This window comes from Hemitrygon akajei, unplaced genomic scaffold (assembly GCF_048418815.1).
Source record: "Hemitrygon akajei unplaced genomic scaffold, sHemAka1.3 Scf000081, whole genome shotgun sequence".
NCBI lineage: Eukaryota > Metazoa > Chordata > Chondrichthyes > Myliobatiformes > Dasyatidae > Hemitrygon > Hemitrygon akajei.
Genome location: NW_027331967.1, coordinates 18,841 through 46,264, shown reverse-complemented (window position 1 = coordinate 46,264; position 27,424 = coordinate 18,841). Strand labels below are relative to the sequence as shown.

Sequence of the window (27,424 nt, the reverse complement as noted above, 5' to 3'; positions counted from 1 at the left end):
TGAACTGAAGCCCCGAGGTGACCGGATATTTCACCAGCTCATCACCTGATAACGTCTGACCGGCGCAATCCCCACGGTGACAGATTGTGATTACATTAATGAGTTAATATTTAACCATATGTGGGAGTCAGTTGTCTCAACAAAGGTTGGGATCAATTGAATATGCTACCAGTGTAAATTTGCCTTGAGACTCGTCACAGCTCCAAATCTGCACACAGCCCCACATACACATTAAGTGCAAGAATCATTTCACGGAATGGCTGTCTCCATTAAAAAACAACCAAAAAAGAGGTCAAAGTTCACATTGCATTTATTATTGAAGTCTGTAAAAGGGAAAAACCATGAGATTTGTAACACCTCGAAATCCACCGGTTCCCCCAAGTCAGTGTTCAGCCCCGAATCCGCCAACACACCCACTCTTCACATATCTGCAAATCGGTGTGCACCCACAAATCTGTGCTCATCGAAAAAACCCCACATTCAACCCTCCAGTCAGTGTGCACCCCAAAGCAACCGACACACCTGTTACCATCTCGTTTCCTTAACTCTGAGTGTCACTTTAAGAGGCTGGACTGAGTGACGTCAAGAAAGGCGGAGCTTGTTTCTGAGTGACAGCCGAAGAGAGAGAATATTTAAGAACTGTGTTCACAAAACAGCTGTCTCCTCCTGAAAAGTAGCAAGAACAAAGTTTAAATTTCAAACACACGTCCACATGCATAGTCCCCATATTCTAGTTGTCATCCCCTTAAATCTACGCTCCTCCCCAAACCATCCTCACCTCGGTGTCAGTGGGTGCCCACAGATCCACCAACACCCCCATATTCGCTGAAAAACCCCTATGTCTGAGCAAATCCCTGTGCACCCCATATTCTCCAAAACGTTTCTAAGTCAGCGTAATCCTCAAATCCGTGTGCAACCCCAAATCCGCTGAGACACTCAAATCTGTGCGCAGCCCTAAATACTCCCAAATCCCCGTGCACCCTCAAATGCCCAAAGCAGTGTGACCCCCAAATTCACAGAAACCCCAAAATCCATATTCACCAACATACCCTGAAACCTTCGCACATCCGCAAATCAATGTGCAGACCCATTTCCATGTGAACCCCCAAACCCGCTGACATCCCCACAAGCACACTAGATTATCCCAGAGAAAGAATCATTTCAAACAGTTCACAAAATAGCTGTCTCCATCTTAAAACGATGAAAACGTAAACTGCATTCATATTTAAAGTATTTTTGTATGTCTGAATCTCTGTGTGTTTATATGCGTCCTCGTATGTGTCTGTCCGTCACTTTGTGTGTCTGTGTGTGTTTGTGTCGGAGACCAGCTCGCAGACGGTGCTCGGTCTTTGTCGTGACGGTGTAGCTACTGAGAACACACGGCTATCCCGTCCACTCCACATCCCCTCCCCCGCCTATTCTGCAGCACACAGAAAGGGAACAAACTGGCCTCTCCCGGAAACCACAAGCCTTTATCTTCTGAGAGAACATTGCTGCTTTCCAAACTATGAAGTATTACACAACATCTATAATTCACTGTGAATGTCAACCGTCATCACAGTGCGGGGTGGGGGGTCGGGAAAGCGGGTGACAGAAAAGGGGGTAGGTTAGGGAGGAATGTGTGGAGGAAAGAGTGGGGCAGTGTGGATGAGAACGGGTGAAGAGAGGAGGACAGGGAGAAAGAGATTGAGGCTACATATATTTAGTCTCTCTCTCTCTCCTCTCACCTCCACACTCCCTTCCCCCGCCTATTCTGTAGCACATAAAAAGGGAACAAACTGGCCTCTGCCGGAAACCACAAGCCTTCATATTCCGAGAAAACACTGTCACTGTCCAAAAAACGAAGAATTGTACAACATCAGACAATTCACTGTGCGAGTCAACCGTCATCACAGTGCGGGGTGGGGGATGTGGGGACGGGAGGGTGGCGGGGGAAACGAGCTGCAGTAAAGGAGGAATTGGGGTGAGGGTGAGAGGCTGGAAAAGCGTTGGGTAGAAAGGGAGACAGAGACAACAAGGTAAAGGAGGAGAGTGTGAGTGGGTAGGGTAGGGAGGAATGTGCTGAGGACACGGGTGTGTCAGTGGGGAAGGGAACAGATGAAGAGAGGAGAGAGACAGAGAGTGTGTGGAAGAGAAGGAAATAGGTGAGGGGAGAGGAGGAAGAGAAAGAATGAGGGAGTGGGAGACAAGAGATGGAGAGAAAGAGACAGTGAGGGAATGGGGAAGCAGAGGTGGCAAAAGTGGGAAGGGGTGAAGATGGGGGCAGGAGGGTGGCGAGATTTTGAGCCAAAGATGAGGAACTAGATATTTTTGGGAAGTGGGGTGAACGCCAATGTGAAGTTGAAGGGAGTGTGTGTGTGTGTGTGTGTGTGTGTGTGTGTGTGTGTGTGTGTGTGTGTGTGTGTGTGTGTGTGTGTGTGTGTGTGTGTGTGTGTGTGTGTGTGTGTGTGTGTTTGTGTCTGTGTGTATGTGTATGTACAATCCCTGGCTCTGATCGCCACACTTTGACCATGGATATCCAGTATCAATTCACTTCTATCCCCAGCAGGAAATCATCAAAGCACATCATTTGCTTCCCGACAACAGCCCCAACCAATTCCCCTTCATCGGCACTTTATTTGGAGGGCACTATAACAAACAAACAAACACTTTTTCCCACTTAGTCCGTACCGAATTGTTATTCTGCCGAGTCCCATAACCGCAGCTGGACCATGGCCCTCAATACCCCTCCCGTCCATGTACTGATCCAAACTTCTCTGCAATGAAATCCATAACTTCCACTGACAGCTCTTCCCACACCCTCACCACCCTCTGTGTGAAGGAAATCCCACTCAGGTGCCTCTTAAATATTTCACCTTTCACCCTTAAACTGCGACCTCCAGTTCCCATCTCACCCAAACTCAGAGGAAAAATCCTGCCTGCATTTACCCTGTCAACAACACTCATAATTTTGTATAAATCTGCAAAATCCCCTTCATTTTCCAACACTAAAGGGAATAAAGTCCTCAGCTTTTCCTAAAGCTCGAGTCCTCAAGTCCCAGCAAACGTATTGTAAATTTTCTCTGCACTCTTTCAATGTTGTTGATAACTTTCTTTCAAGCCAGTAACAAAAACTATAAACAAAACTCCAGATTAGGCTTGACCAATGCAGAAAAGCCGAAACAGGGGATAACTTTACTGCACCACAACACAATCTCAAAGCCTGTGATTGTATCACACCCAAACATAATAAAGTTGAAGCTGAAGCTGATCTATAAACCACAACCATAATCAAGAACAGATCCAATTAAACAAACGAGATTGGTCAACAAATACTTTCATGTAACACCCCAGAATACCCGCAGAGATAACTGAGAATATTTAATGTTTCTTTATATTTATCAATTATTTTCTTATCCGATGCTTCCATGTCAGCTTATTATCCGTCCACATGCCTGGAAATCTCACCACTGACACGTTTTAAGGAGTTTGACCATATCAGTTCCTATCATTTCCAATCAAGTGCAGATTCATTAATCCTGTCTGTAAAACACATAACTTGTCCCATCTATTTGCCGACTTTTCGACCTTATTAATTGCGAATGCACCCTATATACAGTAAAATTGGAATTTCTACCTCTAATACATAAACCTCCATCATCTGCATATAGGGATTTACACACTCCAAAACCTATCTCAGAGAAAAATATTATGAATTATAAAATAATAATTACTGCCTGTGGGATCCCAGTCTCTATCTCATAACAACCTGAATATAACTTTCCCACCCATACCTGACACAAAACGTTCAATTAAAACACCTCAAAGTTAGATAATAGCCCCTCCATCCATATTTCCACAATTTCATAAAATATCTTTCCTTCCATAAATACCATCTGCCTTTTGAGTAGTAAAAATACTGCTGTTACAACATCTATATTTAACTGGCTTTACTAATACCATCTTCCAAATATAAAAATGAATTCAATGTCATATTTGCCCATCCATACCTTTACAAGACGTACAAACAGAAACAATCAGAAAAAAATGTACAATAGCCCTCTCAATTGCATTTCCAAATATTAATCAAAAGTCCATCTCCTTCAATAAATATTATTTGTCTTTTCAATATCAAAACTATTGCTATTACAACATCATTATTTAACTGTACGTTCCTAATATGATCTTCCAAAACCAAACTGATTCCAATGTTATTTAAGGCAGAGATTGCTAGGTATTTGAGTAGCCAGGGTATCAAAGGTTATGGTGAGAAGGCGGGGGAGTGGGACTAAATGGGAGAATGGATCAGCTCATGATAAAATGGCAGAGCTGACTCGATGGGCCAAATGACCGACTTCTGCTCCTTTGTCTTATGGTCTTATTCTACCGTTCCAAATTCCCCTCTGATAAAACGTGAAATTACCTCTTTTATCAGAAATATAATTCAAACACTCGATTACCATACATTCCACAAGTTTACATAAATGAGACTTTAATAATATTGGGCTACAAGAAGGAGGATCAGACGGGGAGATCCAGGTTTTAGAATGGGAACTACGACAACAATTTTCCATGAGAAAAGTAGATGGCCAAACCTCCAAATATGATTCAGAAAGTTAATATTTTCACAAAAGAAAATTACACACATACCTGTTGAATCAAGATTTTCTACAAGTTCATGATACATTTTATTCCCATTCACAACACTATACTCTGTCCCTTTCCTTATAAAACTGACAACACCAACCATCTACCAACTAACCTGTCAAGCCAAACGACAATATAATCCTGTACAGGAATAAAACTTAAAATATGCAGGTTTCCTGAACAGATATAACATCGGAAGAATCTGACAAATCAGAAATAAACTGCTGAAAGTGCTGACCATGTAAAATCAGGCTTCTTGCATTTCACTTCAATATTTCAATCGCATTACATATCTTCACAAGTAGACTGGGATGCAGAAACCCCCACAAATCAGAGCTTCATTTACAGCTTCCCACATAACACCAGTTATACCAAGATACCTTAATGAACTGAAGCCCTGAGGTGACCGGATATTTCACCGCGCTCATCACCTGATAACGTCTGACCGGCGCAAACCCCACGGTGACAGATTGTGATTACATTAATGAGTTAATATTTAGACCATATGTGGGAGTTAGTCTGTCCCAACAAAGGTGACTGATCAATTGAATATGCTGCCACTGTAAATCTGCCTTGAGACTCGTCACAGCTCCAAATCAACAGACTCTCCTACATGCACATTAGATGATCCCAGAGCAAGAATCATTCATTTCAATTGGTTCCCAAAATATCTGCCTTCAACTTAAAAAAATAGCAAGAGCAGAGGTCGAAGTTCAGGTTGCATTTATTATTAAACAATATACCAATGAAACAACCTCGAGATTCAAAACACTTCAAAATCCACCGGGATTTCCATATCTGCAAATCTGTGTGCACTCCCAGATCTGTGCACGTCCGCAAAACCCAATTCAGTGTTCACCCCCAAATCAGTGTGCATCGACAAATCCATGCTCACCCCAAACCTGCCGACACTCCCAAATCCACCCACATACCCAGATCTGTGCGCACCCCAAACCTGCCGACTCTCCCAAATCCACCCACATACCCAGATCTGTGCGCATCCCAAACCTGCCGACTCTCCCAAATCCACCCACATACCCAGATCTGTGCGCACCCCAAACCTGCCGACACTCCCAAATCCACCTACATACCCAGATCTGTGCGCACCCCAAACCTGCCGACACTCCCAAATCCACCCACATACCCAGATCTGTGCGCACCCCAAACCTGCCGACTCTCCCAAATCCACCCACATACCCAGATCTGTGCGCACCCCAAGCCTGCCGACACTCCCAAATCCACCCACATACCCAGATCTGTGCGCACCCCAAACCTGCCGACACTCCCAAATCCACCCACATACCCAGATCTGTGCTCACCCCAAACCTGCCGACACTCCCAAATCCACCCTCATACCCAGATCTGTGCTCACCCCAAACCTGCCGACACTCCCAAATCCACCCTCATACCCAGATCTGTGCTCACCCCAAACCTGCTGACATCCCACATGCACATTAGATTATCACAGAGCAAGAATGATTTCAAACACTTCACAAAACAGCTGTCTCCACCTCAAACCTAATGGCAAGATCAAAGTTCAAATTTCAAAGTGCATTTGTTCTTGAAGTATCTATAAATGAAACAGCCTTGAGATTCGCACATCCGCAAATCAATGTGCAGACCCATTTCCATGTGAACCCCCAAAACCCGCAGACATCCCCACAAGCACACTAGATTATCCCAGAGAAAGAATCATTTCCAGCAGTTCACAAAATAGCTGCCTCCATCTTAAAACGTTCAAAATGCAAACTGCAGTTATTTTTAAAGTATTTCTGTATGTCTGAATCTCTGTGTGTTCATATGTGTCCCTGTATGTGTCTGTCCGTCTCTTTGTGTGTCTGTGTGTGTTTGTGTCAGAGAACAGCTCGCAGACGGCGCTCGGTCTTTGTCGTGACGGCGTAGCTACTGAGAACACACGGCTATCCCGTCTACTCCACATCCCCTCCCCCGCCTATTCTGTAGCACACAGAAAGGGAACAAACTGGCCTCTCCCGGAAACCACACCCCTTCGTCTTCTGAGAGAACATTGCTGCTTTCAAAAGAACGAAGAATTACACAACATCTATAATTCACTGTGCGAGTCAACCGGCATCACAGTGCGGGGTGGGGGATGTGGGAACGGGAGGGTGGCGGGGAAACAGGCGACAGAAAAGGGGGTAGGTTAGGGAGGAATGTGTGGAGGAAAGAGTGGGGCAGTGTGGATGAGAACGGATGAAGAGAGGAGGACAGGGAGAAAGAGATTGAGGCTATATATATTTAGTCTATCTCTCTCTCTTTCTCTCCTCTCTCCTCCACACTCCCCTCCCCCGCCTATTCTGTAGCACATAAAAAGGGAACAAACTGGCTTCTCCCGGAAACCACAAGCCTTCATCTTCTGAGAGAACATTGTCACTGTCCAAACAACGAAACATTGCACAACATCAGACAATTCACTGTGCGAGTCAACCGTCATCACAGTGCGGGGTGGGGGATGTGGGGACGGGAGGGTGGCCGGGAAAACGAGCTGCAGTAAAGGAGGAATTGGGGAGAAGGCGAGAGGCAGGCGAAGCGTTGGGTAGAAAGGGAGAAAGAGACAATAAGGGAGAGAAGAAGGGGAGTGAGTGAGTGGATAGGGCAGGGAGGAATGTGCTGAGGACAAGGGTGTGTCAGTGGGGAAGGGAACGGATGAAGAGAGGAGAGAGACAGAGTGTGTGGAAGAGAGGAAAATAGGTGAGGGGAGAGGAGGAAGATAAAGAATGAGGGAGTGGGAGACAAGAGATGGAGAGAAAGAGACGGTGAGGGAACGGGAAAGCAGAGGTGGCAAAAGTGGGAAGGTGTGAAGATGGGGGCAGGAGAGTGGGGAGAGTTTGAGCCAAAGAGGAGGAACGAGATATTTTTGGGAAGTGGGGTGAACGCCAATGTGGAGTGTGTGTGTGTGTGTGTGTGTGTGTGTGTGTGTGTGTGTGTGTGTGTGTGTGTGTGTGTGTGTGTGTGTGTGTGTGTGTGTGTGTGTGTGTGTGTGTGTGTGTGTGTGTGTGTGTGTCTCAATACCCCTCCCGTCCATGTACTGATCCAAACTTTTCTACAATGAAATCCATAACTTCCACTGGCAGCTGTTCCCACATCCTCACCACCCTCTGAGTTAAGGAAATCCCATTCAGGTTCCTCTGAAATATTTCACCTTTCACACTTAAACTGCGACCTCCAGTTCCCATCTCACCCAAACTCAGAGGAAAAATCCTGCCTGCATTTACCCTGTCAACAACACTCATAATTTTGTATAAATCTGCAAAATCCCCCTTCATTTTCCAACACTAAAGGGAATAAAGTCCTCAGCTTTTCCTAAAGCTCGAGTCCTCAAGTCCCAGCAAACGTATTGTAAATTTTCTCTGCACTCTTTCAATGTTGTTGATAACTTTCTTTCAAGCCAGTAACAAAAACTATAAACAAAACTCCAGATTAGGCCTGACCAATGCAGTAAAGCCGAAACAGGGGATAACTTTACTGCACCACAACACAATCTCAAAGCCTGTGCTTGTATCACACCCAAACATAATAAAGTTGAAGCTGAAGCTGATCTATAAACCACAACTATAATCAAGAACAGATCCAAATAAACAAATGAGATTGGTCAACAAATACTTTCATGTAACACCCTAGAATACCCGCAGGGATAACTGAGAATATTTAATGTTTCTTTATATTTATCAATTATTTTCTTATCCGGTGCTTCCATGTCAGCTTATTATCCGTTCACATGCCTGGAAATCTTACCACTGACACCTTTTAAGGAGTTTGACCATATCAGTTCCTATCATTTCCAATCAAGTGCAGGTTCATTAATCCTGTCTGTAAAACACATAATTGTCCCGTCTATTTGCCGATTTTCGACCTTATTAATTGCGAATGCATCCAATATACAGTAAAATTGTAATTTCTACCTCTAATCAATAAACCTCCATCTTCTGCATATAGAGATTTACACAACAAAAAACCTATCTCAGAATTTCTTTTTAATTATAATATAAAATAATAAATACTGCCTGTGGGATCCCAGCTTCTATCTCATAACAACCTGAATATAACTTTACCACCCATACCTGACACAAAACGTTCAATTAAAACAACTCAAAGTTAGATAACAGCCCCTCCATCCTCATTTCCACAATTTCATAAAAATTCTTTCCTTCCATAAATACCATCTGCCTTTTGAATAGTAAAAATACTGCTGTTACAACATCTATATTTAACTGGCTTTACTAATACCATCTTCTAAATATAAAAATGAATTCAATGTCATACTTGCCCATCCATACCTTTACAAGACGTACAAATAGAAACAATCAGAAAAAATTGTACAATAGCCCTCTCAATTTCATTTCCAAAAATTTATCAAAAGTCCATCCTTCAATAAATATTATTTGCCTTTTCAATATCAAAAATATTGCTATTACAACTTCTTTATTTAACTGTACTTTCCTAATATGATCTTCCAAACCCAAACTGATTCCAATGTTATTTAAGGCAGAGATTGCTGGGTATCTGAGTAGCCAGGTATCAAAGGTCATGGTGAGGAGGTGGGGGTGTGGGACTAAATGGGAGAATGGATCAGCTCATGATAAAATGGCAGAGCAGACTCGATGGGCCGAATGACCGACTTCTGCTCCTTTGTCTTATGGTCTTATTCTACCGTTCCAAATTCCCCTCTGATAAAACGTGAAATTACCTCTTTTATCGAAAATATAATTCAAACAATCGATTACCATACATTCCGCAAGTTTACATGAATGAGACTTTAATGATATTGGCCTACAAGAAGGAGGATCAGACGGGGAGATCCAGGTTTTAGAATGGGAACTACTACAACCATTTTCCATGAGAAAAGTAGATGGCCAAACCTCCAAATACGATTCAGAAAGTTCATATTTTCACAAAAGAAAATTACACATACCTGTTGAATCAAGATTTTCTACAAGTTCATGATACATTTTATTCCCTTTCATAACACTATACTCTGCCCCTTTCCTTATAAAACTGACAACAACACCCCTCTACCAACTAACCTGTCAAGTCAAACGACAATATATTCCTGCGCAGGAATGAAACTTAAAATGTGCAGGTTTCCTGAACAGATATAACATCGGAAAAATCTGACAAATCAGAAATAAACTGCTGAAAGTGTTGACCATGTAAAATCAGGCTTCTTGCATTTCACTTCAATATTTCAATCCCATTACATATCTTCACAAGTAGACTGGGATGCAGGAACCCCCACAAATCAGAGCTTCATTTACAGCTTCCCACATAACACCAGTTACAACAAGATACCTTTCTGCAGCTTTCACAATAATTTTAATTTCCTCAGTAGGATGAGATGTCTGATCAGTACAATTCACCACATCCGTTATAAACATCACAAACTTCATTTTATCCAGCAGTGAAGTATCTTTGGTGAGAGAACTGTGATGCCGGCATATATCCACTGACGTCACAGTCTGTTCTCTGAGTGGGATCACTTTATCCAGTTTACCTGCTCTGCTTGCTGTACTTGTCCTTGAACAGGCCCTTCTGCTCACTGTGTTGTTCTGAACCCATTGAACTGGTCATTTCATGCCTTACTAAACCAATCCCTTCTGCCTATACAAGGAACACATCCCTCCATTCTCCTCACATTCACGTGGTATCTGATAGCCTCTTTCGCATCTGCCTCCCCCACCACCCGATATTCACTCCAGACACCCACCACTATGGGAATGAAAAACAAAACTTGAAACGCAAATCTCCTTTAAACATTCTGAGTCAGGTTTTTAACATCATTGACTTTTCTAATTGTTTTTTTCCAACAGCAGCTATGCAGAGAAAAGATACAAAATTACACTAAATTACAAAATACTTCAATAGTGCAAAAAGGACCAATGAGGATGTGTTCCCCCTTTCTCCTGAAGTGCATGTCCACTGGCATTGGACATTTCCTCCTTAGAGAAAAAATCCCGGCTGTCCACTCTGTCTGTGCCTCTCACATTCCTGTAAACGTCTGTGAGACCTCCCTAGGCCTCTGCCACTCCGGAGAAAATTACCCGAGATTGTCCAGTCTCACTTTATCCAGGCAGCATCCTGGATCCTCTTCCACTCACCACCCAAAACCTCCGAATTATTCCTGCATTCGAATGCAATTCTCCAGATGTGGTTAAACTAGAGATTTATGCAACTGCAGCATAACTGCCTGACAATGGAACCACTATCCGGGAGTTATGAACTCGGATTCCAAGATCCCCCTGTAGATCATCACAGTCCAATTTCGCCCCATGAATATAACAGCAACGAGATAATGCTGAGGCTTTATAAGACACGAGTCAGGCCACACTTGGAGTATTGTCAACAGTGTTGGGCCCCACATCTCAGACGGGATGTGTTGCCATTGGAGAGAGTCCAGAGGAGGTTCAGAAAGATGGTTTCGGGAATGAAGGAGTTAAAACATGAGGAGCACTTGGCAGCTTTGACCCTGTGTTCACTGGAACTCAGAAAAATACGGGGGCATCTCATAGAAACCTACCGAATGTTGAAAGGACTGGATAAGGTGGATGTGGAGAAGGTATTTCCTGTGGTGGGGCACAGCCACAAAGTTGAGGGGCCACCTTTTCAAACAGAGGTAAGTAGCTTATTTTTTGTATTAGCCAAGGTGTATTGGATCTGTGGAATGCTCTGCCATAGACTGCGGTGGAGGCCGAGTGTGTGGGTATATTCAAGGTGGAAGTTGATTGTTTCCTGATCGGTCAGGGTATCAAAGGATATGGCGGGAGGTCAGATATCTGGAATTGAGTGCGATCTGGGATCAGCCATGATGGAAAGGTGGCTGACTCAATGGGCTGAATGGCCTAATTCTGTTCCTATGCCTTATGGACTTATGAACAGAAGCCCCCTCAATCATGATGAATCTCCTCTGCACTCTTCCAGCACAAAACATCCTTTGTACAGAATGCTAAGCGGAACTGAATGTAACTTTTCAAGAACGTTGTCAAGTCAGGCAGCATCTGTTGAGGGGAATAGAGTCGATGGTTGGGACAGAACCGCTCCCTTACGGCACTAACACAGGCCCTTCGGCCCAACCTTACCATGCTGTCCTCCTGTCCATTTAAACTAATCCCTCTGCCTGTCTTTGACACAGAACACAGAAATCTACAACACATTACAGGCTCTTCAGCCCACAATGTTGTACCGACCATGTAACCTACTCTAGAGACTGCCTAGGATTTCCTGATCGTATATCCCTCTATGTTTCTAAGCTCCATGTACCTATCTAAGAATCTCTTAAAATATCCTATTGTATCCACCTCCACCATCGCTGCAGGCAGTGCATTCCATGCCCCCACCACTCTCTGTGTAAGAAACTTACCCCTGACATTCCCTCAGTACCGACTTCCAAGCAGCTTAAAACTACGTCCCCTCGTGTTAGTCACTTCAAGCCTGGGAAAATGTCTCTGGTTACCCACATGGTCAAAGCCTCTCATCATCTTATTACAATTACTTATGTCCAGGTTAGGAGAAATATAGCTTCAACATCACCTCACAGCTCTTGAACTCAATCCCACGGTTGATGAAGGCCATCACACCAGACGTTTTCCTAACAACACTGCCAACCCCCACAGCAGCTTTGAGTGTCGTATGGACATGGACCCCAAGATCTCTCTGACCCTCCACACTGCCAAGAGTCTTACCATTAATATTATATTCTGTGTTCAAATTTGACCTGCAGAAATGAATCTCTTCATCTGTGTTGAACTCCATCTGCCACTTCCCAGTTTTGCATCCGAGGCGAGGAAATAGATTGCTGAGCCTCTGGCTAGGATCATTATGTCCTCATTGTCCACGGGAATGGTCCCGGAGGATTGGAGGGAGGCGAATGTTGTCCCCTTGTTCAAAAAGGGTAGTAGGGATAGTCCGGATATAGACCATTGAGCCTTACATCTGTGGTGGGAAAGCTGTTGGAAAAGATTCACAAAGATAAGATTTATTGGCATTCAGAGATCATGGTCTGATCAGTGACAGTCAGCATGGCTTTCTGAAGGGCAGATCGTGTCTAACAAGCCTGATGGAGTTCTTTTAGGAGGTGACCCGGCATATAGATGAGGGTAGTGCAGTGGATGTGATCTACATGGATTTTAGTAATGCATTTGATAAGGTTCCACACGGTAGGCTTATTCAGAATGTCAGTAGGCATGGGATCCAGGGATGATTGACCAGGTGGATTCAGAATTGGTTTGCCTGCAGAAAGCAGAGAGTTGTGGTGGAGGGAGTACATTCGGATTGGAGGGTTGTGACTAGTGGTGTCCCACAAGGATCAGTTCTGTGACCTCTACTTTTCGTGATTTTTATTAACGACCTGGATGTCGGGGTAGAAGGATGGGTTGGCAAGTTTGCAGAAGACACAAAGGTTGGTGGTGTTGTGGATAGTGCAGAGGATTGTCAAATATTGCAGAGAGACATTGATAGGATGCAGGAGTGGACTGAGAAGTGGCAGATAGAGTTCAACCTGGAGAAGCGTGGGGTGGTAGACTTTGGAGGGACAAACTCCAAGGCAGAGTACAAAGTAAATGGCAGGATACTTGGAAGTGCGGAGGAGCAGAGGGATCTGGGTCTCCATGTCCACAGTTCCCTGAAAGTTACCTCACAGGTAGACAGAGTCGTTAAGAAAGCTTATGGGGTGTTAGCTTTTATAAGTCGAGGGACAGAGTTTAAGAGTCGCGGTGTAATGTTGCAGCTTTATAAAACTCTGTTTGGGCCAAACTTGGAGTACTCTGTCCAGTTCTGGTCGCCTCACTATTGGAAGGATGTGGAAGCATTGGAAAGGGTACAGAGGAGATTTACCAGAATGCTGCCTGGTTTAGAGGGTGTGGATTATGATCAGAGATTAAGGAAGCTAGGGCTTTACTCTCTGGAGAGAAGGAGGATGAGAGGGGAAATAATAGAGGTATAGTTGATATTAAGGGGAATAGATAGAGTGGACAGCCAGCGCCTCTTCCCCAGGGTACCACTGCTCAATACCAGAGGACATGGCTTTAAGGTAAGGGGAGGGAAGTTCAAGGGAGGATAATAGAGGAAGATTTTATACTCAGGGAGTGGTTGGTGCGTGGAATGCACTGCCCGAGTCAGTGGTGGAGGCAGATACACTAGTGAAGTTTAAGAGACTACTAGACAGATATATGGAGGAATTTAAGTTTAGGGAGGCAGAGTTTAAGTGGCGGCACAACATTGTGGGCCGAAGGGCCTGTACTGCGCTGTATTGTTCTGTGTTCTATCTATTTCCCGCTGGAATCTCTCTTTTTTTAAAATTTTTTATTGAAGGCACGACACAGTACAGAAAACATAATGCATTACATTTTCCTCCATTTTGCTTTTATACCTTACCCCTAAACAACACCACAACGTCATCAGTGAGGCCTTCTGGGAATTGTAGTCATTATTCCTCGCTCGCTTCCTGTCAAAGCATGTTTCGTCAGCCACCACAGACGTCACCGAAACAGACCCACCGAGGCGCGAAGGGGAATCACACCCGTCCTTGTGGGCGCCGAGGCCGGCGACACCGACAGAAGCGAATCGCTGATCTCCGCCATGGCGATGGAGCGGAAGAGGAGGGGCTGCTCATGGGCCGATTTCCTCCAGCCTATAGTAGCTCAGACTTAAAACTGAACCCTGCTGTCACTGGCTACAGTGCCTGTCGCTCAAATGGGAACTCAGAAGGTGATTAGTTTATGTGAACGTCAGTCAGCCTTCCTGTCTTTATGAGTTTGGATTTGGATTTATAACGGGACAGGAAGCAAATTGGGAGAAATGTGAGTTTTTATGTGATGGTTCATCAGTCTCCGAGTTACATTATTAACATTAAAAGGGCAAAGGCCGTGGTGAGGAAGTAGGTGATTTACTGGAGGTTATATAGAGATAATATTGGAAGGGATATCAAACTTGGAATTGTTTGGGATATGTTTTCGAAAATGGGATTTGTGGGGATCATAATATTCCAGTGTTGATTAATGAGGGCAAAATCATTGTTACTAAAACAGGGAAGTTTGTGTTACTGGCTGGGTCATTTGCTAACATTAATAATCAGGATAATTTAAGTGAAGAAGTTAAACAATGTTGGGATATGTTTTTCAGTGAATACCCCGATGTGCTGGAAGTCAGCTGTAGCAATGACAGTATCACTGAGGGAGAGATTTCTTTGTATGAATTTAAGAAGTCTATTAATAATGCAGGTCAGGTGTCCTCAGGAAAGAGTGATATTTGAAATTGTAATTGTATATAACTCTCTTTTGTGAAAATATTAAATCCCCATTTTATCCTAGTTAAGGGCCTATATCGTGAATGTCTCATTTATGTAAACTTATGCAATGTACGGTAATCAAGCACTTGAATTATATTTTGGAAAGAGTGGTGATGAAGTGTTTCATTAGAGTGGATTTTGGAAGGGTGAAATGACATTAGATTCAGTTTTAGGTTTGGAAGATGATATTCGGAAAGCACAATTAAATAAAGATGTTGTAATAGCAGTATTTCTTGATACTGAAAAGGGAAATGATATGGAAGAAAGGACTTTTGATTAAATTAGGAGTGAGAGGGACATTGTATAATTTTTCTGAGTTTTTTATTTGGACGGACTGTGCAAGTACGGGTCGGCATGTTATGTTTGTGTTTCTATGAGATAGAGAATGGGATCCCACAAGGCAGTATTTGTAGCCCTTCATTATTTAATATTATGATTAATGATATTTTCTCTGAGATGGGAAAATGGGATACCCTGGGTAAATCACAATATACAGATGATGTAGCTTTATAGAATAGAGGTATTAATTGCAATTTACAATTAATAGGTCAAACAGTGGGCAGATTGATGAGGATTTTAAGCTTTCAGTCGTTAAAACACATTACGTGGTTTACAAGCAGGATTAGTAGACTTGCACTTGATTATAAATTAAATGATTACTATCTTGAGGAAGTGTCAGTGGTAAGATTTCTCAGTATGTGGATGGATAATCAGCTGACATGGAAGCACCTATCAGTAAAATAATTGATAAATGTAAAGGAGCTTCAAATCTCCTCAGGCATCTAAGTGGGTATTCTTGGGTGCAACATGAAAATCTTTGTTGACCAATTATGTTTGTTTAATTTGATCTGTTCTTGATTCTGTCTGTGTGGCTTATGGATCAGCTTCATCTTCAAATTAAAAATGTTTGTATTTGATACAATTACAGTTTTAGGATTGTGTTCTGGTGCAGTAATGTTGTTTTCTGTTTTGGCTTTACTGATTGCAATGGGACAATTGCCCTCAAAGTAACAGAGGTTCAAGTTGATGTCAACATATTGGATTAATTTCCGGGGGCAAGGAAATGATCATTCTGTTAAAGGTGTGCTGGAGGGCGGTTGGGGTAATCACAAGAAGAGTGTTTTTTGTTTTGGCTGGCTGGGTTCTTATCACGCTGGGAATACGGGTGTATTTGATGATACAATATGTCCCACTGTAGCTTTCTCTGTAACCCCACCTTGTTTTTTCCAATGACTTCAGTTGATTTTAGGTTACACGATCGGATTCGGTTCTGCCTGAGAGTCTGTTGGTTCATCAGTAAATTAATGAAAGTTAGTATCATACAGTAACCATTTCTACAGATGAATCAAAAGAAAAGTTAACTGGGGATGTTGGTGTGGCTGTTTCTGTGTGCCTGAGTTGCAGGTAATGATAAAGAGATGACTTATAGCCATTTATCAGCATAGGAAGCAGAATTCTTTGCCAACAGTTTAGGCTTACAGTGGGTGGAGAAAATTGGTCCATATAATTTGCTCAGAATACATTTCGGTTTTGATGAGTCTTAAACAGGTCATTCTGGCATAAGCTCAGAATTTCATATAGAACAGTATTTCATATATAAAGTTTGATTTATATGTCTGCACATTATGGGCCCTGCACATCACACCGTTGAGGGAAATGATGGTGTTGACTGTTTAGCACCAAAAGCTGTTAAATGTTAAGCTGTGGATATAGACCTTCCACTTAGCAAATTAGAAGCTAAAGGGTTGGTAGCGTTAAGAATTAGGGGCTTATGGCAAGACGTAGGATAATGGACATCAGGACAGACACGTTTACAGAATACATAAACCTGTTGGGTTTATAGAAGAAGGGCTTAAAACAAGGGAAGGAATGATATTGACATGACATAGAAATGCCCACACTATGCTTAATTATGCCTTGTATGTAATTGGAAAACTTCATTCTGTGCCATGTACATTTTGTCATTATGAAACTGTTGAAACACATACTATTTCAATGTGAAGCGTATAAGGCTGAAGAAAAATCAAATGCAGTCTTCAGTACAATCTTTGCGAGGGTAGATAGTTTTCAGATAAAAACTTTATTCAATTATGGGACTGACTTTAAATCAATTCACAGTTTGAGCTGGAAAAGGCATGTAATAATTGTGTTAAGCCTAAGGAAATGACATATAGGGTAGCAAAGGTGAGTGAGATGTTGGATTATTAAGATGCTCTTAAAATCCAACAAAAGGCAACGAAAAAAGCCATAAAAATGGTCAAGACGAAATATGAGGGCAAACTGGCCAATAATATAAATCAGGATACTAAAAGTTTAGTTTTCAGTTACATGAAGAGTGAAAGGGAGATGAGAGTTGATACTAGACCACTGGAAAATGATGCTGGTGAAGTAGTAATGGGGGACAAAGAAATGGAAGATGAACTTAATGAATAATCTTCACTGTCTTCTCCGTTAAGCACCGCCCCCACTTGTCCCAGTAACCTGTCTCTTTACGGGTGGATTTTAGGACCCGGGAGAGCTCACGACCCGCCGCCCCCATCAGCTGCTGAATTCCCGATGTTTCTGTTCGGTTGACGGATGCGGTGAACGAGCTTAAATTAATCGATCGATAATTCTCATGTCGTGTTTATTTCACTCCATAGAACCATAGAACACTACAGCACAGAAAACAGGCCATTTTGGCGCTTCTAGTCTGTGCGGAAACTTTATTCCGCTTGTCCCATTGACCTACACCCAGTCCGTAACTCTCCAGACCTCTCCCATCCATGCGTCTATCCAATTTATTCTTAAAACTTAAGAGTGAGCATGCATTTACCACGTCAGATAGCAGCTCGTTCCACACTCCCACCACTCTCTGAGTGAAGAAGTTCCTCCTCATGTTCCCCTTAAACCTTTCCGCTTTCACCCTAAAACCATGTCCTCCTGTTTTTATCTTTCCGAATCTAAGTGGAAAGAACCTACTCACATTTACTGTCTATACCCCTCATAATTTTGTAAACCTCTATCAAATCCCCCCCTCATTCTTCTACACCCAAGGAATAAAGTCCTAACCTGTTCAATCTTTCCCTGTAACTCAACTCCTGAAGACCTGGCAACATCCTAGTAAATCTTCTCTGCACTCTTTCAATCTTACTGATATCCTTCCTATAGTTAGGTGACCAGAACTGCAGATAATACTCCAAATCTGGCTTCACCAATGCCTTATACAACCTCAGCAGAACATCCCAACTCCTGTACTCAGTACTTTGATTTATGAATGCTAGGATGCCAAAGGCCTTCTTTACAACCCTGTCTACCTGTGATGCCACTTTCAGGGAATTATGTACCTGAACTCCCAGATCCCTTTGTTTCTCCGCACTCCCCAGTGCCCTACCATTTACTGTGTATGTCCTACCTTGGTTTGTCCTTCCAAAATGCAACACCTCATACCTCACCTCACCTCACCTCATGCAGAATTTAATGTCTGCATTAAATTCCATCTGTCATTTTCTGGCCCATTTTTCCAGTTGGTCCAGATCCCTCGGCGAGCTTTGAAAGCCTTCCTCGCTGTCCACAACGCCTCCAATCTTGGTGTCAACAGCAAAATTGCTGATCCAATTGACCACATCTATATCATTGATATAGACAACAAACAACAATGGTCCAAGCACAGATCCCTGAGGCACACCACTAGTCACAGGCCTCCAGTCTGAGAAGTAATCATCCACTACCACTCTCTGTCTTTTCCCACACAGCCAATTTCGAATCCAGTCTCCAACCTCTCTGTGGATACCTAGTGGCTGAACCTTCTGAACTAACCTCCCATGTGGGACCTTGTCAAGGGCCTTACTAAGGTTCATGTAGACAACATCCACAGCCTTTCCTTCACCTACTTTGTTGGTAACCTCTTCGAAAAATTCTACAAGATTTGTTAAACACGATCTACCACACACAAAGCCATACTGACTATCCTTAATCAGCCCTTGGCTGTCCAAATACTTGTATATCCGATCTCTCAGAACACCTTCCAATAACTGACCTACTACTGATGTCAGGCTCACTGGCCTGTAATTACCTGGTTTACTATTGGAGCCTTTTTTAAACAACGGAACAACATGAGCTACCCTCCAATCCTCCGGCACTGCACCCGTGGCTGAGGACATTTTAAACATTTCTGTCAGGGCCCCTGCAAATTCTACTCTAGTCTCTCTCAAGGTCCGAGGAAATATCAAGTCAGGCCCGGGGGATTTATCTACCTTTATGCGCTGTAAGGCAGCAAGCACCTCCTCCTCTTTAATCTACAAATGTTCCATGACACTACTGCTTGTTTCCCTTCCTTCCATATACACTATGCCAGTTTCCTGAGTAAATACTGATGCAAAAAACTGTTTAAGATCTCCGCCATCTCGTGAGGCTCCACACATAGACGACCACTCTGATCTTCTAGGGGACCAATTCTGTCCCTTACTATCCATTTACTCTCAATATATTTGTAGAAATCCTTTGGGTTTTCCCTTCACATTATCTGCCAAAGCCACCTCATGTCTTTTTTCCTTCCTGATTTCCTTCTTCAGTATTTTCTTACATTTTCTATACTCTTCAAGTAACTCATTTGTTCTTTGTTGCCTATACCTGCTATACACCTCTCCCTTTTTCTTAACCAGATCGCCAATATGCCTTGAAAACCAAGGTTCCCAAGGCCTGTTAACTTTGCCTTTAATCCTGGCAGGAACATGCAAACTCTGCACTCTCAAAATTTCGCCTTTGAAGGCCTTCCACTTACTGAACACATCCTCGCCAGAAAAAAACTTATCCCAATCCACTCTTCCTAGATCCTTTTTCATTTCCACAAAATTGGCCCTTCTCCAATTTAGAACCTCAACTTGAGGACCAGACCTATCCTGATCCATAATTAACTTGAATCTAATGACATTATGGTCACTGGACCCAAAATGTTCGCCTACACATACTTCTGTCACCCGACCTGTCTGGTTTCCTAATAGGAGATCAAGTATTGCATCCTCTCTCGTAGGTACCTCTATATATTGATTTAGAAAACTTTCCTGAAAACATTTCACAAACTCCAAGCCATCTAGTCTTTTTATAGTTTGGGAGTCCCAGTCAATATGAAGAAAGGTAAAATCCCCTACTATTACAACTTCCTGTTTCTTACATCGGTCTTCTATCTTTATACAGGTTTGCTCCTTCAATTCTCTCTGACTATTGGGCGGTCTATTAGTGTGGTCACACCATTCCCGTTCCTCAGCGACACGCATATGACCTCTGTAGACAAGCCCTCCGGTCTGTCCTGTCTACTCACAGCTGTGATATTTTCCCTGACTAGTAATACCACCCCTCCCCCTCTATCATGACTGAAACAACGAATATTTATATCATGTATAAACCTTAGGTGGGAGGTTATCTTTTTGTATTAATGTATTAAAAATAAATTATAAATTCTATCAATGAGAATTACAAATTCTCTTACTGAAGGAATCATATTCAAAATAGTATCCAACAAATCAGATTCTTGCATATATGGGAACTTAGATAATTATTTTTTGTAAAAAAAAGTCTAACCTGAAGATATTGCAGTAAGTGTGTATGAGAGAGAGAATATTTGCTAATTAACTCTTCAAAAGTCATCAATCGACCATCACAAAATCAATGATAATAAAAATAAATAAATCTGCAAAAATAAAGCAGATCCCCTTAATCACTAAAGATTAAACAACATTGGGAGAGAGAACTTAATATGACCTTTGTTAATGAAGATGGTCAATTCTTCTTTAATATGTGCCAATCAGTGTTTAATTCAATTTAAAATTGTTCACTGTTAACAAAGGAGAGACCATCCAAAATATAACATAGACAATTATTGCGATAGGTGTAAAACTGAAGTAGCCACTTTTTCACATATGTTTTGGTCATGTTCTTCATCAAAATCTTTCTGGAAATCTTTATTTTCTACAATTTCTAAAGCTCTGAAAATTAATTTACAACCTAATGTACAAACCTTTGATATCTGTCTATACATGCAGTCCTCGCATGACCTTTATCCTCCTCCACCTCACTATCTGCTCTAACATTCTGGTTCCCCTCCCTCTGCAAATCTTTTTTACCCCCCCCCCCCACAAGCAGCACTAACAAATCTACCCGCAAGGATGTTAGTTCCTCTCCAGTTCAGGGGCAAACCGTCCCGTCGGAACAGGCCCCACCTTACCGGGAACAAAGCCCAAATGTCCAGAAACATGAAGCCCTCCCTCCTCACGATCTCCTGGCTTTTCCCCAGCAGGCTTGGCGCCCTTTTTGGGACCGGGCTCAATGCACCACTTTGTGAGCTGGTTCGATTGCGCTGGGAAGTGGGTCGCCACATACCCCACCCCCCAGAACCGGCAATACACCCCCCAATGTCCACAGTCTGAGCCGGACCCTGTTTGGGAGGTCTGCCTCTGCACCACGATGCCGGAATCTAGACCGGCTGCGCCACCTCCACATGGGCCGGTTTGAGTCGGTCCACCGAGAAAACCTCCTCTCTCCCCCCAATGTCCAGCACGAACGTGGACCCGTTGTTCCTGATCACCGTAAACGGCCCCTCGTAGGGCCGCAGTAGCGGTGCCCGATGTCCGCCCTGTCGTACAAAAACAAACTTACAGTTTCGCAGGTCTTTGGGTACGCAGGTCGGGTTCTGCCCATGCTGCGAAGCGGGTAATGGGGCCAGGTTGCCGAGCCTCTTGCGTAGTCTGCTCAGGACTGCTGCGGGTTCTTCCTCTTGCCCCCTTGGGGCTGGTATGAACTCCCCTGGGACGACAAGGGGCGTGCCGTACACCAACTCAACCGACGGGGTGTGCAGATCTTCTCTGAGCGCCGTGCGGATTCCAAGCAGGACCCAGGGAAGCTCGTCTGCCCAATTAGGCCCTTTGAGGCGGGCCATGAGAGCCCCTGTCTGAGGAGTCAAGGGCCAGGGGTCTCTCTGCTCTCGGTCCAGCGTAAAACCCTTGGGGAGACATTAGATGTCCATCCACTTTGGTCGAGTCAAACCACAGGAAAGGTTCGTGTCGGCCACCCGACCGCGCCTGAGGCCCAGCGGCCTTTCCCCGATCCCCGGGGCCCCGCTGCCCGAGTCTCCCCCCGATCCCCGGGGCCCCGCTGCCCTGTAGATCAACACAGTCCAATCTCGCCCCATGAATACAACAGCAACGAGATAATGCTGAGGCTTTATAAGACACGAGTCAGGCCGCACTTGGAGTATTGTCAACAGTGTTGGGCCCCACATCTCAGACAGGATGTGTTGTCATTGGAGAGTGTCCAGAGGAGGTTCAGAAAGATGATTTTGGGAATGAAGAGCACTTGGCAGCTTTGACACTGTGCTCACTGGAATTCTGAAAAATGTGGGGGCATCTCATTGAAACCTACCGAATGTTGAAAGGACTGGATAAGGTGGATGTGGAGAAGGTATTTCCTGTGGTGGGGCACAGCCACAAAGTCGAGGGGCCACCTTTTCAAACAGAGGTCAGCAGCTTATTTTTTTATTACCCAAGGTGTATTGGATCTGTGGAATGCTCTGCCACAGACTGCGGTGGAGGCCGAGTGTGTGGGTATATTCAATGGCGGAAGTTCATCGTTTCCTGATCAGTCAGGGTATCAAAGGATATGGCAGGAGGTCAGATATCTGGAATTGAGTGCGATCTGGGATCAAGGTGGCTGACTCAATGGGCTGAATGGCCTAATTCTGTTCCTATGCCTTATGGACTTATGAACAGAAGCCCCCTCAATCATGATGAATCTTCTCTGCACTCTTCCAGCACAAAACATCCTTTGTACAGAATGCTAAGCGGAACTGAATGCAACTTTTCAAGAACGTTGTCAAGTCAGGCAGCATCTGTTGAGGGGAATAGAGTCGATGGTAGGGACAGAACCCCTCCCTTACGGCACTAACACAGGCCCTTCGGCCCAACCTTTCCATGCTGTCCTCCTGTCCTTTTAAACTTATCCCTCTGCCTGTCTTTGACACAGAACACAGAAATCTACAGCACATTACAGGCTCTTCAGCCCACAATGTTGTACCGACCATGTAACCTACTCTAGAGACTGCTTAGGATTTCCTGATCGTATATCTCTCTATGTTTCTAAGCTCCATGAACCTATCTAAGAGTCTCTGAAAATATCCTATTGTATCCACCTCCACCATCGCTGCAGGCAGTGCATTCCATGCACCCACCACTCTCTGTGTAAGAAACTCACCCCTGACATTCCCTCGGTACCGACTTCCAAGCAGCTTAAAACTACGTCCCCTCGTGTTAGTCACTTCAAGCCTGGGAAAATGCCTCTGGTTATCCACATGGTCAAAGCCTCTCATCATCTTATTACAATTACTTATGTACAGGTTGGGAGAAATATAGCTTCAACATCACCTCACAGCTCTTGAACTCAATCCCACGGTTGATGAAGGCCATCACACCAGACGCCTTCCTAACAACACTGCCAACTTCCACAGCAGCTTTGAATGTCGTATGGACATGGACCCCAAGATCTCTCTGACCCTCCACACTGCCAAGAGTCTTACCATTAATATTTTATTCTGTGTTTAAACTTGACCTGCAGAAATGAACCTCTTCATCTGTGTTGAACTCCCTCTGCCACTTCCCAGTTCTGCATCCGAGGCGAGGAAATAGATTGCTGAGCCTCTGGCTAGGATCATTATGTCCTCATTGTCCACGGGAATGGTACCGGAGGATTGGAGGGAGGCGAATGTTGTCCCCTTGTTCAAAAAGGGTCGTAGGGATAGTCTGGATAATTATAGACCATTGATCCTTACATCTGTGGTGGGAAAGCTGTTGGAAAAGATTCACAAAGATAGGATTTATTGGCATTTAGAGAATCATGGTCTGATCAGTGACAGTCAACATGGCTTTCTGAAGGGCAGATCGTGTCTAACAAGCCTGATGGAGTTCTTTTAGGAGGTGACCAGGTATATAGATAAGGGTAGTGCAGTGGATGTGATCTACATGGATTTAGTAATGCATTTGATAAGGTTCCACACGGTAGGCTTAATCAGAAAGTCAGAAGGCATGGGATCCGGGGATGTTTGACCAGGTGGATTCAGAATTGGCTTGCCTGCTGAAAGCAGAGAGTTGTGGTGGAGGGAGTACATTTGGATTGGAGGGTTGTGACTAGTGGTGTCCCACAAGGATCAGTTCTGGGACCCCTACTTTTCGAGATTTTTATTAACGACCTGGATGTGGGGGTAGAAGGATGGGTTGGCAAGTTTGCAGAAGACACAAAGTTTGGTGGTGTTGTGGATAGTGCAGACGATTGTCAAAGATTGCAGAGAGACATTGATAGGATGCAGGAGTGGGCTGAGAAGTGGCAGATAGAGTTCAACTTGGAGAAGTGTGAGGTGGTACACTTTGGAAGGACAAACTCCAAGGCAGAGTACAAAGTAAATGGCAGGATACTTCGAAGTGTGGAGGAGCAGAGGGATCTGGGGCTACATGTCCACAGATCCCTGAAAGTTGCCTCACAGGTAGACAGAGTAGTTAAGAAAGCTTATGGGGTGTTAGCTTTCATAAGTCGAGGGATAGAGTTTAAGAGACGCGATGTAACGATGAAGCTCTATAAAACTCTGGTTGGGCCACACTTGGAGTACTCTGTCCAGTTCTGGTCACCTCACCATAAGAAGGATGTGGAAGCACTGGAAAGGGTACAGAGGAGTTTTACCAGAATGCTGCCTGATTTAGAGAGCATGGATTATGATCAGAGATTAAGGGAGCTAGGGCTTTACTCTCTGGAGAGAAGGAGGATGAGAGGAGAAATGATAGAGATATAGTTGATATTAAGGGGAATAGATAGATAGCCAGCGCCTCTTCCACAGTGCACCACTGCTCAATACAAGAGGACATGGCTATAAGGTAAGGGGAGGGAAGTTCAAGGAGGATATTATAGGAAGATTTTATACTCAGAGAGTGGTTGGTGTGTGGAATGCACTGCCCGAGTCAGTGGTGGAGGAAAATACACTAGTGAAGTTTAAGAGACTACTGGACAGGTATATGGAGGAATTTAAGCTTAGGGAGGCAGAGTTTAAGGGTCGGCACAACATTGTGGGCCGAAGGGCCTGTACTGTGCTGTATTGTCCTATGTTCTATCTATTCCTCGCTGGAATCTCTTTTAATTTAATTTTTCATTGAAGGCACGACACAGTACGGAAAACGTAATGCATTACATTTTCCTCCATTTTCTTTGATAACTTACCCCTGAACAACACCACAACGTCATCAGTGGTGCCTTCTGGGAGTTGTAGTCATTTTCCTCGCTCGCTCCCTGTCAAAGCATGTTTGGTCAGCCACCACAGACGTCACCGAAACAGACCCACCGAGGCGCGAAGGGGAATCACACCCGTCCTTGTGGGCGCCGAGGCCGGCTGCACCGACAGAAGCGAATCACTGATCTCCGCCATGGCGATGGAGCGGAAGAGGAGGGGCTGACCATGGGCCGATTTCCTCCAGCCTATCGTAACTCAGACATAACACTGACCCCTGCTTTCATTGGCTGTGGTGACTGTCGCTCAAATGGGAGCTCAGCGGGTGATTGGTTTATGTGAACGTCAGTCAGCCTTCCTGGCTCTATGAGTTTGGATTTGGATTTATAACGGGACAGGAAGCAAATTGGGAGAAATGTGAGTTTTTATGTGATGGTGCATCAGTCTCCGTGTTACATTATTAACAATAAAAGGGCAAAGGCCGTGGTGAGGAAGCAGGTGATTTACTGGAGATTATATGGAGATAATATTGGAAGGGATATCAAACTTGGAATTGTTTGGGATATGATTTAGAAAATGGGTTGATTTGTGGGGATCATAATATTCCCAATTGATTAATGTTATCATTGATTAATGAGGGCAAAATGATTGCTACTGAAACAGGGAAGGTTGTGTTCCTGGCTGGGTCATTTGCTGAGATTCATAATCAGGATAATATAAGTGAAGAAGTTAAACAATGTAGGGATCTGTTTTTCAGTGAATACCCTGATGTGCTGGAAGTCAGCTATAGCAATGATAGTATCACTGATGGAGAGATTTCTTTGTATGAATTTAAGAAGTCTATTAATAATGCAGGTCAGGTGTCCCCAGGAAAGAGTGATATTTGAAATTGTAATTGTATATAATTCTCTTTTGTGAAAATATTAAGTGTTTGAATTGTGCATCTACTTTCCTCATGGAAAATGGAAATAGTAGTTCCTATTCTAAAACGTGGCAGATCCCCATTTGATCCTTCTAGTTAAGGGCCTATATTGTGAATGTCTAATTTATGTAAACTTATGGAATGTATGGTAATCAAGCGCTTGAGTTATATTTTGGAAAGAGTGATGATAAAGTGTTTTATTAGAGTGGATTTTGGAAGGGTGAAATGACATTAGATTCAGTTTTAGGTTTGGAAGATGATATTCGGAAAGCATAATTAAATGGAAATATTGTTATAGCAGTATTTCCTCATACTGAAAAGGGAAATGATATGGAAGAGAGGACTTCTGATTAAATTAGGAGTGAGGGGGACATTGTATAATTTTTGAGATTTTTTTATTTGGACGGACTGTGCAAGTACGGGTCAGCATGTTATGTTTGTGTTTCTATGAGATAGAGAATGGGATCCCACAAGGCAGTATTTGTAGCCCTTCATTATTTAATATTATAATTAATGATATTTTCTCTGAGATGGGAAAATGGGATACCCTGGGTAAATCACAATATACAGATGATGTAGCTTTGTCGATTAGAGGTATTAATTGCAATTTACAATAGGTCAAACAGTGGGCAGATTGATGAGAATTTTAAGCTTTCAGTCGTTAAAACACATTACGTGGTTTACAAACAGCATTAATAGACTTGCACTTGATTTTAAATTATATGATTAATATCTTGAGGAAGTGTCAGTGGTAAGATTTCTCAGTATGTGGATGGATAATAAGCTGACATGGAAGCACCTATCAGTAAAATAATTGATAAATGTAAAGGAGCTTTAAATCTCCTCAGACATCTATGTGGGTATTCTTGGGTGCAACATGAAAATCTTGTTTGACCAATTATATTTGTTTAATTGGATCTGTTCTTGATTATGTTCTGGTGCAGTAATGTTGTCTCCTGTTTTGGCTTTACTGATTGCAATGGGACAATTACCCTCAAAGTAACAGAGGTTCGAGTTGATGTCAACATACTGGATTAATTAGCGGGGGCAAGGTAATGATCATCCAGTTAAAGGTGTGCTGGAGGACGGTTGGGGACATCACAAGAAGAGTGTTTTTTGTTTTGGGTGGCTGGGTTCTTATCACGCTGGGAATATGGGTGTATTTGATGATACAATCTGATGATGTCCCACTGTAGCTTTCTCTGTAATCCCACCTGTTTTTTTCCAATGACTTCAGTTGATTTTAGGTTACACGATCGGATTCGGTTCTGCCTGAGAGTCTGTTGGTTCATCAGTATATTACTGAAATTTATTATCATACAGTAACCATTTTTACAGATGA

General features: G+C 43.4%; 1 long non-coding RNA gene across 2 annotated transcripts; it reads right to left on the bottom strand.

Annotated features, from left to right (window-relative positions):
* Window positions 1-360: 360 nt before the first annotated feature.
* LOC140722610 (uncharacterized) lies at window positions 361-25,271 on the bottom strand. 2 transcript variants are annotated; one of them, XR_012097685.1, is made up of 4 exons: window positions 25,154-25,271; window positions 23,501-23,736; window positions 12,321-12,584; window positions 361-666 (listed from the first exon to the last, which is right to left on the bottom strand). It is a non-coding gene; the product is annotated as an uncharacterized lncRNA (long non-coding RNA). The 2 variants fall into 2 exon arrangements; XR_012097684.1 differs by lacking the exons at window positions 23,501-23,736; window positions 25,154-25,271 and adding an exon at window positions 14,011-16,088.
* Between the last annotated feature and the right edge of the window lie 2,153 nt (window positions 25,272-27,424).